Source organism: Eptatretus burgeri, chromosome 2, assembly GCF_056783735.1.
Source record: "Eptatretus burgeri isolate ZD-2024b chromosome 2, Ebu_testis_v1, whole genome shotgun sequence".
Taxonomy (NCBI): domain Eukaryota; kingdom Metazoa; phylum Chordata; class Myxini; order Myxiniformes; family Myxinidae; genus Eptatretus; species Eptatretus burgeri.
In genome coordinates, this window is record NC_140962.1 from 46,011,187 (window position 1) to 46,022,595 (window position 11,409).

An 11,409-nucleotide genomic window follows, 5' to 3' on the forward strand; every position below is an offset into this window, starting at 1 on the left:
TTTTTTGGTTTGTGATTTTTTTTAATTTTTTTTAATTTTTTTATTATCTTGCCAAAACGAAGTTTTTGCAAGATATGTTAGTCAGCTTGTATGTTTTTTTTTTGTTTTTTTTTTGTCTGTAATCATGTATCGATCACTCTACAGAGCACAGTTATCATTGGAAATTTTTGTAACTTCGCATATCAGAGGCCTATAGAGGTCCCTTTCAGCACATAAAATTTTCAAGGTCACTTTGTCGCAAATCAGGGGAGTCGATGAAACCCTTATTTTTTGAGTAATTTTGATCAGATCGTCTTCATACTTCATGGGAATATAGTTCATGGTCTGGCGCTCAGCTGATTAATTTTTGGTGGCGATCGGCCTTGACCTTCATGGTTAGCGCTGGAGGTCGAAAGTTTTTGACCCCAAGGTCAAATTTTGAAATCTTAGATACCATATCGAGTAATACCTCATATGAAAGCACTTGATAAGTGCTTTCCAGATCTGTCAAAAGTTTGACGTTATGACGTCATTTGATGACATCATGACGAAAAAAACGGATTTTTCATGAAAAAAATTTTTTCCTCAATTCTCATCAAAATCTCTATTTTTCTTGATATTGATATTTTTATGATATTGATAACAAATCTTGATATTTTTATGTACAACGGTCCTGGAGAGATACCATTAACCGTACGAAAATATAAAGGTCAAGGTCACAAAAAGGTCAAGCATCAAGGTCGACGAAACCCTTATTTTTTAAGTAACTTTAATCGAATAAATAAGTCACTCATGTTCACATTTTGGCAAGACACTGGTCACCCTGGGGGTGACATTGGTTTTTTAAATTTTTTTTTATTTGTGTGCATGTTTGTTACTCCTTCATGGCCAAAAACACTGGTGGGAAAAGTTCACCAAGCCAGGCAGCACTGAGAGCCAACCCCCCCCTCTCCATTCCATCCTCCCACCTTCCCTGGGGTGGCAACAGGTTGCGCTTGCTGGTGCTGCATATTATACACAGTCAAACCTAGTTTAAACAACTCAAAGGAACCTCAAAATGTGGTCTTGAAGACGCTTAGTCTCTTAATTCAGCCAAGCCGAAAGACTCATTCCAGATGAGCTGAGACATGTCTGTCGAGGCAAATAAATGATACCCAAGCCATATTGACTGTTGTATGCCCACATTGATTGTTGTACAACAGTGTATAAATGAAGAAATTTCAACAACCATTTTATCAAAAAAGTACAACACATCAAATCACCTGTTACTGTTATAATCGGCATGTGGAGAAGTATCACATCAACTTTTGGCATCAGCAAAGTTGATTTCAGCAAGTAAACAGATCATAAGATGCTCATCAAGATTGTAATGGAATCAACAGCTCGTTCTGTGAAGATGCATGTATAAATTTCTGTCTGTCGTGTCTGTCCATCTTGTTATCCCCTCCAAAACGGTTGGGCAGAAATTCACCAAACTTCGTTATGACCACCTGGCATGAAGGTGTGTGAGCAGTATCATTTTTTTGGGCCCGGCCCCTGGGGGCTCTCAGGTGGGGTCAAAAGGTCAAGTACCAAAATGCAATTATGGGCACATTTTAAAACGTTTTGTTAATGAAACTGTATATACATTCAACATTGGGGAATGCATGAGTTATGTAATGATTAATTTTTTTTTATTTAACCCTGGATTTCTGCCCTAGGATGCGGGGACTTTGGAGAGTCTGAACAACTGAACAATGGGCGCCATGTTGCTCCCCAATGAGCCGCAGCCCATTGAGCATGCAGTACGAGAGAGATGGGAGCCCATGCACACTCATATCATACTAATGTGTTTATCGCTGCAGATGTATGCAATTTACGAGTGTGAAACTTGGTGATATGAGTAGAGATATTTTTTAGCCCTTTGAATTCTATCCGAAGATGATAATTTCAGTACTTTTCCTGTATTCACCGATTTAATTCAGTGCACACCGGCTGGCTTTCGGCTCTGAATAAATTCAGAGTACTCCGGATGTAATTCAGCACATCGAACGGCCAGTTTGGACAGCGTAAGAGAGAGAGAGGAAAATTTGCAATCCCAATGGCAATCAGGTTATGTTTGCTTGGAGGTCGGGATCAGAAAATATGGAACAATATCTTCGTGTTGAGTACCTCAGGGGATTTGTACGAAACAGAATCAAGAAAATGACGGAATTTTATTGGATTTAAATCAAGAGTATTCATGAACGAAAGAAAAAATACATGCACTTGTGACAAAACACAGAGAATGAAAACCGGAATTCCAAACTGACATCGTCATTAGTCGTACACGTTTGCAGGACAGTGGAGATGAGATGTGTGACATCACATGATTATGACCGGTCAGTTGGTCAGATACCGCTTATGAAGCTGAATATCTAGCATTTGAGCGCTGACAACGTTTATAGGATGGTGGTCCTGAATCCGAGCCACCGACATTAACACAAAAGTCAGCAGTAAAAACAGATCATTTGAGTTTTTCATGATGACACGCATGGCTGCACTCTTGCTGCCGAGTTTGCTTCCAGATTTTGAGTCCTGTTATTTTCACTTTCGAATTTCTTGTTGCTTCTGCGCAAAGATGTTGGGAATGCATCTTTGCCTCTGCGCAAAGATGTTGGGAATGCATATTTGCCTCTGCGCAAAGATGTTGGGAATGCCTCACGGTGTAGAATTTCAGAGAAGTTTGTCCTTCATATCATGGTAGGATGGAATAAGAACATTGTGAGTGAGGTGATCATCTTGCTCAATGAGTTTCACGAATAAGTTCTTCCCTTTCAGCTGGCCTTCGTAAAGTAACCTCTAAAGTAATGCTTTCCAGTGATGAAGTTTCATTCCTATGTCTGAGCAATGGGTAAGACAGCCTTCCTTGTTTGTATTCCATCAGAGCATGACGGCTACACTCCGATGTTATCCGACAACTCGCAGACACTCCTGGCATCCTCTTTTCTTCACTTTTCAGATGCAGTAGCCTGCCAAATGATACAAACAACTGGTCTCTGCTTGGCTCAGGATGGGGCTCGATGAAAGGTTGCAAAGTGAAAGCAAATCAAAGCCATCATCCCCTGGCGCGAACCACTCGCTCAGGGTGACTGAGCATGAACCACTCGCTCAGGGTGACAGGGCGTGGCAAAAGCATTCGCAGTCGGGAAAACGATTTGCTCAGAATGACGTAGTGTGGTACCGCTATCGACAGTGGGCGATCGGCAAGTGGCTTAAGCACTCCATTTCTATGGTTTATTTGGAACGGTTGGTCACGCTGTCGCTGCATACCATAAAAGATCCCTTTAACATTAAAGCTGGTCTTCAGCACACACACAGCAGTTGATGAAATAAAATTAATTGATGACATTAAATGACAATACAGAACAACCTTGGCGACAACTCAAAGTTCAATCGCCAGTGAAATAAACATTGCAGAAAATCCGCCATTTTGCCTACTCGTCTGTGCACGTGTCAGGTGGTACATCGGTTCGAGGTCCATGCAAACATAACTTTTTTTCAAAACGTCTGCTTTTTTCCAGATTTGCTTTGGTTCCCTGTGGAGCACCTCGCGAAACCTCCAAGAACATTAACACAGAAGATCTGGCAACGCTATGGATAGGCAGTCCCTCTGGGGGTATCCCCCCCAAATAAAAATAGGGCCAAAAACTATATATATATATATATATATATATATATATATATATATATATATATATATATATATATATATATATATATACTAGCATAACCCACGCTCTGTGTGACATGTTGGGGTGGGTGTGTTTGAGAAAGGAACTGATGCAGAGTATCAGGAGTAATTTTACTTTAATGCAGTAAGTGGAATACGATTTCACTGTTTCAGAACCATTTTATTTACTTTTTTTGTACCATGCACCTCATATGGTCTTTGAGATAATGTAAGCCGAATATCACGTTACTCGAGCGCAGAACAAAGTCGAAGATAGCGCGACACGAAACCACAAACTCGGAAATAATATATATGTATATGTATAATATATATATATATATATATTTATTTATATATATATATATATATATATATATATATATATATATATATATATATATAATCACGATGTCTCAAAAAGTTGTGGACGGATTCGGATGAAACTTGGTGGACAGGTTTGGGTGTGTGACCATGACGAGTTGATTCGATTTTGGTGAAGATACGAGGATTATTTAATTTTCCAAGTGATACCTCACCATTGAGTGGTGGGGCCAAAATCGATATATAGCAAGATATCTCAAAAATGTATTGGGCCAGATATGTTCTCGTAGATGAGGCATTACGTGGCGGAGGTATGCGCTCTACCGAGTGCCCTTCTAGTTGTCTGTCTTTGGTGCATGCTCCACTACAGACTCTTCTCGAGGCAAGAGGAATGTTTTGAACGGTCTTTTCCTCCAAAGCGAGTTCCCCAAACCATCTCTGCTCCATTCCCCAATGTTTCTGATACTCTCACTTATCCATCTGCTGAAAAGTCAGCTGACATCACTCCCATCGACAAGAAGAGTGCAAAAACAGATCCTCTCAACCACAAACCACCAAACTTGCCTCCCTTTTATAAATGAAGTCATTGAACTTGTTATTGCAGCCAAGATTAAGGCTCTTTCCTTTATTTGCTTGATCTCTGAACAACAGTTTTGATTCCATCCAAGGCACTTTGAATTTGCTGCTACTTTTCTCTTGATAAGGAGTGGAGACCCTTACTTTTAAGAAGAGGTTAGGGCTGCATGTGTCAACATCAACACCATGGTCCCTACTCTTCAAGCTTTCTGCTTGTGGCATCCAAAGCCATCTTCAGTCATGGTTTACCGACAATTTCCATTCTCACATACGTTATGCAGCTCTCATTGGATTCCCTTCATCTGCAGTGCCAGATGTAGGTTAGCACCCCATGCAGAATCTTGGGCCCAGTTTTACTAATTACAGCGCGGTGACATCGCGCTGTTATATAATTGGCTATTCTGTCCTGTGTCTTCTGTCAAACTTATTGTTGGGTGTGATGTGGGCGGAGATTGCCGGGTGAATTGTGGGCGGGGTTAATGCGGAAGAGCGACGTTTTTTTTTGTGTTGAATCGTTTTCTGTGTGACGCCAGAAGTTGATTTTCTGTGCATGAAGTGATAATCTTCCTGTTCCGTTAGTTGTTGACGCGCAGCATTGTAACTCTCGTTCTTCATTGTTTTTTTTTATAGTGCGGCGACATCGCGCTGTTATATAATTGGCTATTCTGTCCTGTGCCTTCTGTCACACTTACGGCCGCCTACGTCCCTTTGATCTGAGGGCTATAAATAGAAATTTGTCCAACATCACAACTCTTCCCATCATGTATGCTAATTCACCGTGTCTACATTTAAATTTTATAACTGCAAAATTGTTTCATCATTCTTAACCTTGACTTTTACTGCCCCCAGCCACGTGATATTGAAGTATTCCCTTCTTGTTGTAAATATAAATGACCTCTCTGCTGTGTTCTTAAAAATAAGTACAAAACAAATTAAAAAAAAAACATGAAATAAACAAAGATGCTAGGCAGAGCATGATACTTGGGAAATCCTGAAAACAAATTTGACCTTAAAAACAATTGAGGATTTTTGAAGACCGGAGTTCTTGACCTTTTGCCTATTTTGCCCTTTTGACATCAAAATCAATTGGCTTCTTGCCTATTGACCAACTCTACCATTTGGTGAAGTTTCATGAAGATTGGTTTTAAAATGTGACCTGCAGGTGATTTATATACAAATACAGACAGAACTAGAACAGGCACTCGGGAGAGCGCATACCTTCGCCGCCACAACTTTTTTCCGGGCACATTTGAAAAACGTCATTTTAAAACGTCCATGACGTCACAACAGTCAGTCCGATTGACGTCAAATTTGGTGTGTAACCTCCTTGAAGGCAGTCCAACAAAATGGAATGATAAACACGGAAAAATTAAAAAGTTGAAAAATGACGTCATCTTTTCACGTCATTTTGACGCACTTCCGGGGACGTCACGTCCGATCGGGGACTACCATTCTGAAAGCTCGTAGTTCACTGAACGTTTTAACGTTGGTTTCATGTCAATAGCTCTATTAGATCTGAAGCTATGCCCACAAGTATATTTTGACCTTGAGTGTGACCTTGACTACAGAGTTAATTGGCAAAACCTGTACATCAATAAACAGATATTTTGGTACTGATCCTAATGCCTGGATTTGGGAGACTTTGCTTTTATAAATTATATAGATATTTGAATGTAAAATATCAGGACATTTTAGCCACAATTGAAAAACGTCATGTTCAAACGTCAATGACGTCATAACAGTCAGTCCGATCGAAGTCAAATTTGGTGTGTGATGTCCTTAAGGTAAGTCCTACAAAACGGTATGATCAAAACTGATGAGATTGAAAATTTACGTCATCTTGTGACGTCATTTAGACGCACTTCCGATGACGTTACGTCAAATCCGACACTACATATCCGAAAGGTATCTCGTCATGGAACAATATGGCGTTGGTTGCATGTCGATAGCTGTATTAGGAAGGAAGTTATGCTCAAGTGTTTTTGACCTTTTCATGACCTTGACCTTGACCTTTGACCCGATCGCTCCCAAAATCTAAACAAATCGTCCTTGGATACTCATGAATCATCCCACCAAATTTCATGCAATTCGGTTTTATACTTTGAGTTATGCGAATAACAAACAAACACACATATTCACAAATAAATAAATACACAGCGACCAAAACATAACCTTTCGCAGAATGCGAAGGTAATAACACGCATGACCAAACAATATACTTGAAAAATTTTGCAAGTAAAAATGGGAAGAGAAAAAAAAAGAAAAGAAAAAAAAGCGATGGTAAGCAAGTCGCCATGGGGCAGAAGTAGTTTTTGTTGAACAATGGCATGGTTAATTAGCAGGGCAAGGTTTTCATGCTCCACCAAATTACAGCCTTGAACTTGACTTGGAGAGTTGTACGATTGGCCCTTGAGAAATGAGGCATGCAGCTGTAAAATGTGCAAACCAGAACACAGCGATGAGACATGTATGGATAGAGGAAACAGACATTGGTGAAGCCACTTTGCACGGATTGTATCTCATTGAAGTCAAGTGTTCTCAGGTGGGTTCTCCCTTTGAAACAATGACATCAGTAGCACGGCGTTGATCTGATTTCCAGACTCGGTGGAGTCGACCTCGGCTATTTGGAACGTCCTTGGTTGGGGCATTGTGTTTTATCCAAGCTGGTGATCTGTCAGGCCAATAATCGTACTGGAGATCCCCAGTCGCAAGGTGGTGGTGGTGATCTTCACAGAGAGGCTGATATCATTCTAAACAGGTATGCTTTGCATGGAGACACTACATAAAGCACTGTTTCTTAGGATCACTGTGTTACACAAAACTGATAACATCTAGTTCTGCTGCTGCTTTGTCCTCTGCTCACAATTGCCATTATTATAGAGTGGTTGCAACCGCCTCTACTGCACACCTGACCGTCAATCGATTGCAAGATGTGTATAATACATTTCATGAGACTCACAGACTATGACTGCCTTGGCTTTGAGAATCAGGCAATTGATACGACACATTTGGTGAACTGTTATTTCTGTGTATTTGCTTAGTTTATGATAGGGTTAAGATAATCTGGGTCATTTGGATAAAGTGTAATTTGTAAGGAGTTGATTTTCTATCACCAACATTGTGGTACAAGTCCTGTTCCCCTCGTATTTGGTTAAACGGCCCGTTTACCACAACTGCTTCTAATCCGGCCCAAAACCGGTTCTCCAGCTCAGAGTGTGGTTGCCACCACCTTGGGCATTGTCAGCTGAGTGCGCCTTGTTAATGGTCACGACCCCGAGCACACGACAATACTTTACACAGGATGTTCTTCATCATACCCCCATGTATGTAGCACAAAGCAATTGGTTAAGCAATTAGTTCACTCTGTCCGTTTGTCTGACAGATGTCAGGAAATTATCAAACAACTACTTGATTTCAAATACTGCAGTGCAATCAGAACATGGACCTGCAGTGAAGCAGTACTTTGGCTCTGAATTTGACTTGCTTGTCTCTCTGCCTGTCTGGTGATCCAATTTTTTTTTTTTTTAAAAACTTAGTTTTTCAGGGCATCATAAAGGACACAAAAAGGCACAAATAACTAATTTAACATGTTAAATAAGGTGGTGTAAAAGATGGTGCAGCAATGGCGGTAAACTTCGGATTCAATGGTTTGTTTTGTTTTTCTTCTCCAGCCATTAAAACTTTTATTTTATTTTAATTGAATGGTACATTTGAATGCTGTAGAATACATACCGCTTTGTTTGCACTTTCAAAAATCTCCAGTTTAGTTGTATTTCGGCAAAACTTTAGGCGGTCACGGCTAATCTAATTTGACGCACGCTCTTGGGGTGGAGTAACAGCGAGATTCAGACAAAAATGGCAGCTCGTGCTTTTACTCCGAAATGCAAAGCAAGAGTTGAAAAGACGCAACTGTTGTGCAAGTTTGAGATGTTTATTTACAGTTTTGTATTAAATGGCTCACATCGAGGATAAATGTATGCAATACTGTTGGGTGTATGACAGTTGCCCCTTAAAAAATCAAAAGGATTCTCTTTCCTGGAATGGGTCTTGGAATGGGTCTTCAAGCTCATTTTAAAAGCAATTTAATGGACTGCTTTTGCCAACTCCCCATAGTCCGATTATACTTCTTTGCTCATGATGACCAAGTGTTGTACTATAACTATCATTTCCATAAAATGCCCACTCACTTGTTGAATACTTATCAAAAAACATCAAAGCAGCAGTTGTGCACCAATATTATATATCTCCATTATTAATACCAAGCTTGCACACTAAAAACTCGGCTCGCCGTCACACGATCCCTATGAAATTGCTGTGGCACTTAGCGGACATGCCGACAATGTTTGGGAAGTCTTGGCATTCAATAGTACCACTTGCATTTTGCACAATGCGTATTCTTGTCATTCCCCGTGTACGGTCTGTCATCTGCTACCAGCTATGTTGTACTGCTATCCCATGTATGTGCACGGGTATATATATATATATATATATATATATATATATATATATATATATATATATATATATATATATATATATATATATATTGTTACGGATTTGGAAGCCTCTTGCACACAGACAGTCAGCAGTCCCAAAGTTTAGTTATTTCGTTAAGTGGATGTGTATAGGGTAATTCCACGTAATAATGGACATGAAGCATAAAATTTGAAAATGTATTTTTCAAAAGGATTTCTGTTGGACGTGTTTCGTTCGGTCTGAATTTTCATAATTTGTGATATTTACTCCGTGGATGATGTCACGTGATTTGGCGGCCATCTTGAAAGAACTGCCTCAATGGTAAGTCATTCTGTCTTATCATTTTGTCGAAAATGTTACGTCCGTTACAGTGAACTTTTCAAAATATTTTAACAAACAACAGACAGATCGTATCGTTGGAATATAGAAAGTATGTTACTCATGCTTAGTTCGCTTACCGTGAATGAAAGGTATACTACAAATTCGTTATTTCGCAGGATTTAAGAATTGTGCTATGGCCAGTTTTAGTTGTGTCCATTTCGATGTTACGTCCGTTACGCCTCTTAAATGTTGATTTTTGCTTTAGTAGTAGACTACACAGTGGGGTTTGTACCAATATCAGAAAGCCATAGAGATTAATTACGATATGTAATAAAGAAACTCTGTAATATGGCCAACCTTTTCAAAATTTCAACATTAGTGATGCAATTTTTGTCTCAATGTTACGTCCGTTACGCTGGAATTACCCTATAGTTAGAACCCTCCCCTATGTTTAATGGGTTAAGTATCGGTGTGCTGCGAGTTTCTAGTTAGATTTTTGCAATACCCAACGCCAACAAATCAATCCTGCACTTCTTCGCACCATTGAAGCCATTGCCCACGTGCGTTTGACCACGGACGTGGGCGGAGATCTGTCGTCCAATGGCAAAACGTAGTAAGTCATCTTTTGTTCATTTAGAGAAAACAAAGGAAAATGTTTTATCAAAGGCCTAATCCGACTGACATGCGAGGTTTTACCATTGACATTCAAGCATCTAGGATCCACTTTTACAGATTTTGTTTTAGTATAAACATGTGACAGAACCTAGTAACTCCAAAAATGACAATCTCAACTTTGACCAAAAAGTGACTCACTAGGTTTTGCTATTCGAAGGAAGAGGTTTCCTCACCTCAGAACACCGACTCCACCCAGGAAAGGAGGGGGTTCCCCCCTGTCCAATCACGGATGGCCAGCATATCACCCCACGAAACCCTGTCCAATCAGGGCAAAGATTACCTCGGAGGACCGGTCACCCCACCCTGTCTGGGGAGGGATAAGAATCGCTGAGCTCCCCTTAGTGTTCGCTGGAGTTGGGTTGGAATTGTCGGAGGAGAAAGGGGTCGCCATCGCTCGTGGTGTGCGTCAGTGGTGGTCGTCTGGGCTTTTTGCTCTTTGCCCTTTGGTCTTTTGGTCCGCAGTCGTCTGCGGTCTTTTCCGGAGTTCCTCGTGGTGGTGGTGGCCATGGCAGCCAGGACCGTGGTGCTCGATCGTTGTTCGTGGCAGCCAGGATCGTGGGCTCGTTGGATTCCGGGTCATGGGTTCGAGTCCCACTGTGGTGGGTTGGAGTCAATGTAACCGCACGAGGCAGCCCAGGTACCTGGCCAAACTCTGACCTCCAGCCTGTCTATCCCCTTGGCTGCGAGGGTCGAAATAAAGACCCGGTGGGATCCATTTTATTTTGGTGTGTGTGTGTGTGTGTGTGTGTGTGTGTGTGTGTGTGTGTGTGTGTGTGTGTGTGTGTGTGTGTGTGTGTGTGTGTGTGTGTGTGTGTGTGTGTGTGTGTGTGTGTGTGTGTGTGTGTGTGTGTGTGTGTGGTGGTGCCGTCCTACAAGTAGAAATTGTTAAGTGCTTTTGCTCATTGTACATTGCCTGCATATTCGTGATAACTCTGCTCTGTCTCCCTTCCTGAATACTGTAAATAAACCCCTGTTAAATGTACCAGCTCGTTGCCTGTTGTTTCTTTCATTGGCTCAGTATGGTTCGGGCTTGAGAACTAGGAAGGCCGGTTGTGCCGTAAATTGTTCATTTGGTCCGGCACGGCTTTGGTAACTTCCGCTCGGTTACGCCGGATCCGAGTCGGTAACAGCGACTCGGTTCGGACAAAGTCGGCCGAGGGTGTGGCTTCCCCGGTAGTTCGATGGCGTGGGTACTTGGGTAAATTGGAATTAGACAAGTGGACCCTACCTCACGCCATCAAAATATTGGTGACCACGGTCCTTTAAGCGACCCGTCGACTCCAGAGTTATCTGGGGTGACGACCTTCCATTCCGGTGTTCGGTGGGAGACGGCCCGACTGCTCCATCTTGCGGTCGTCCTCACCAACAAC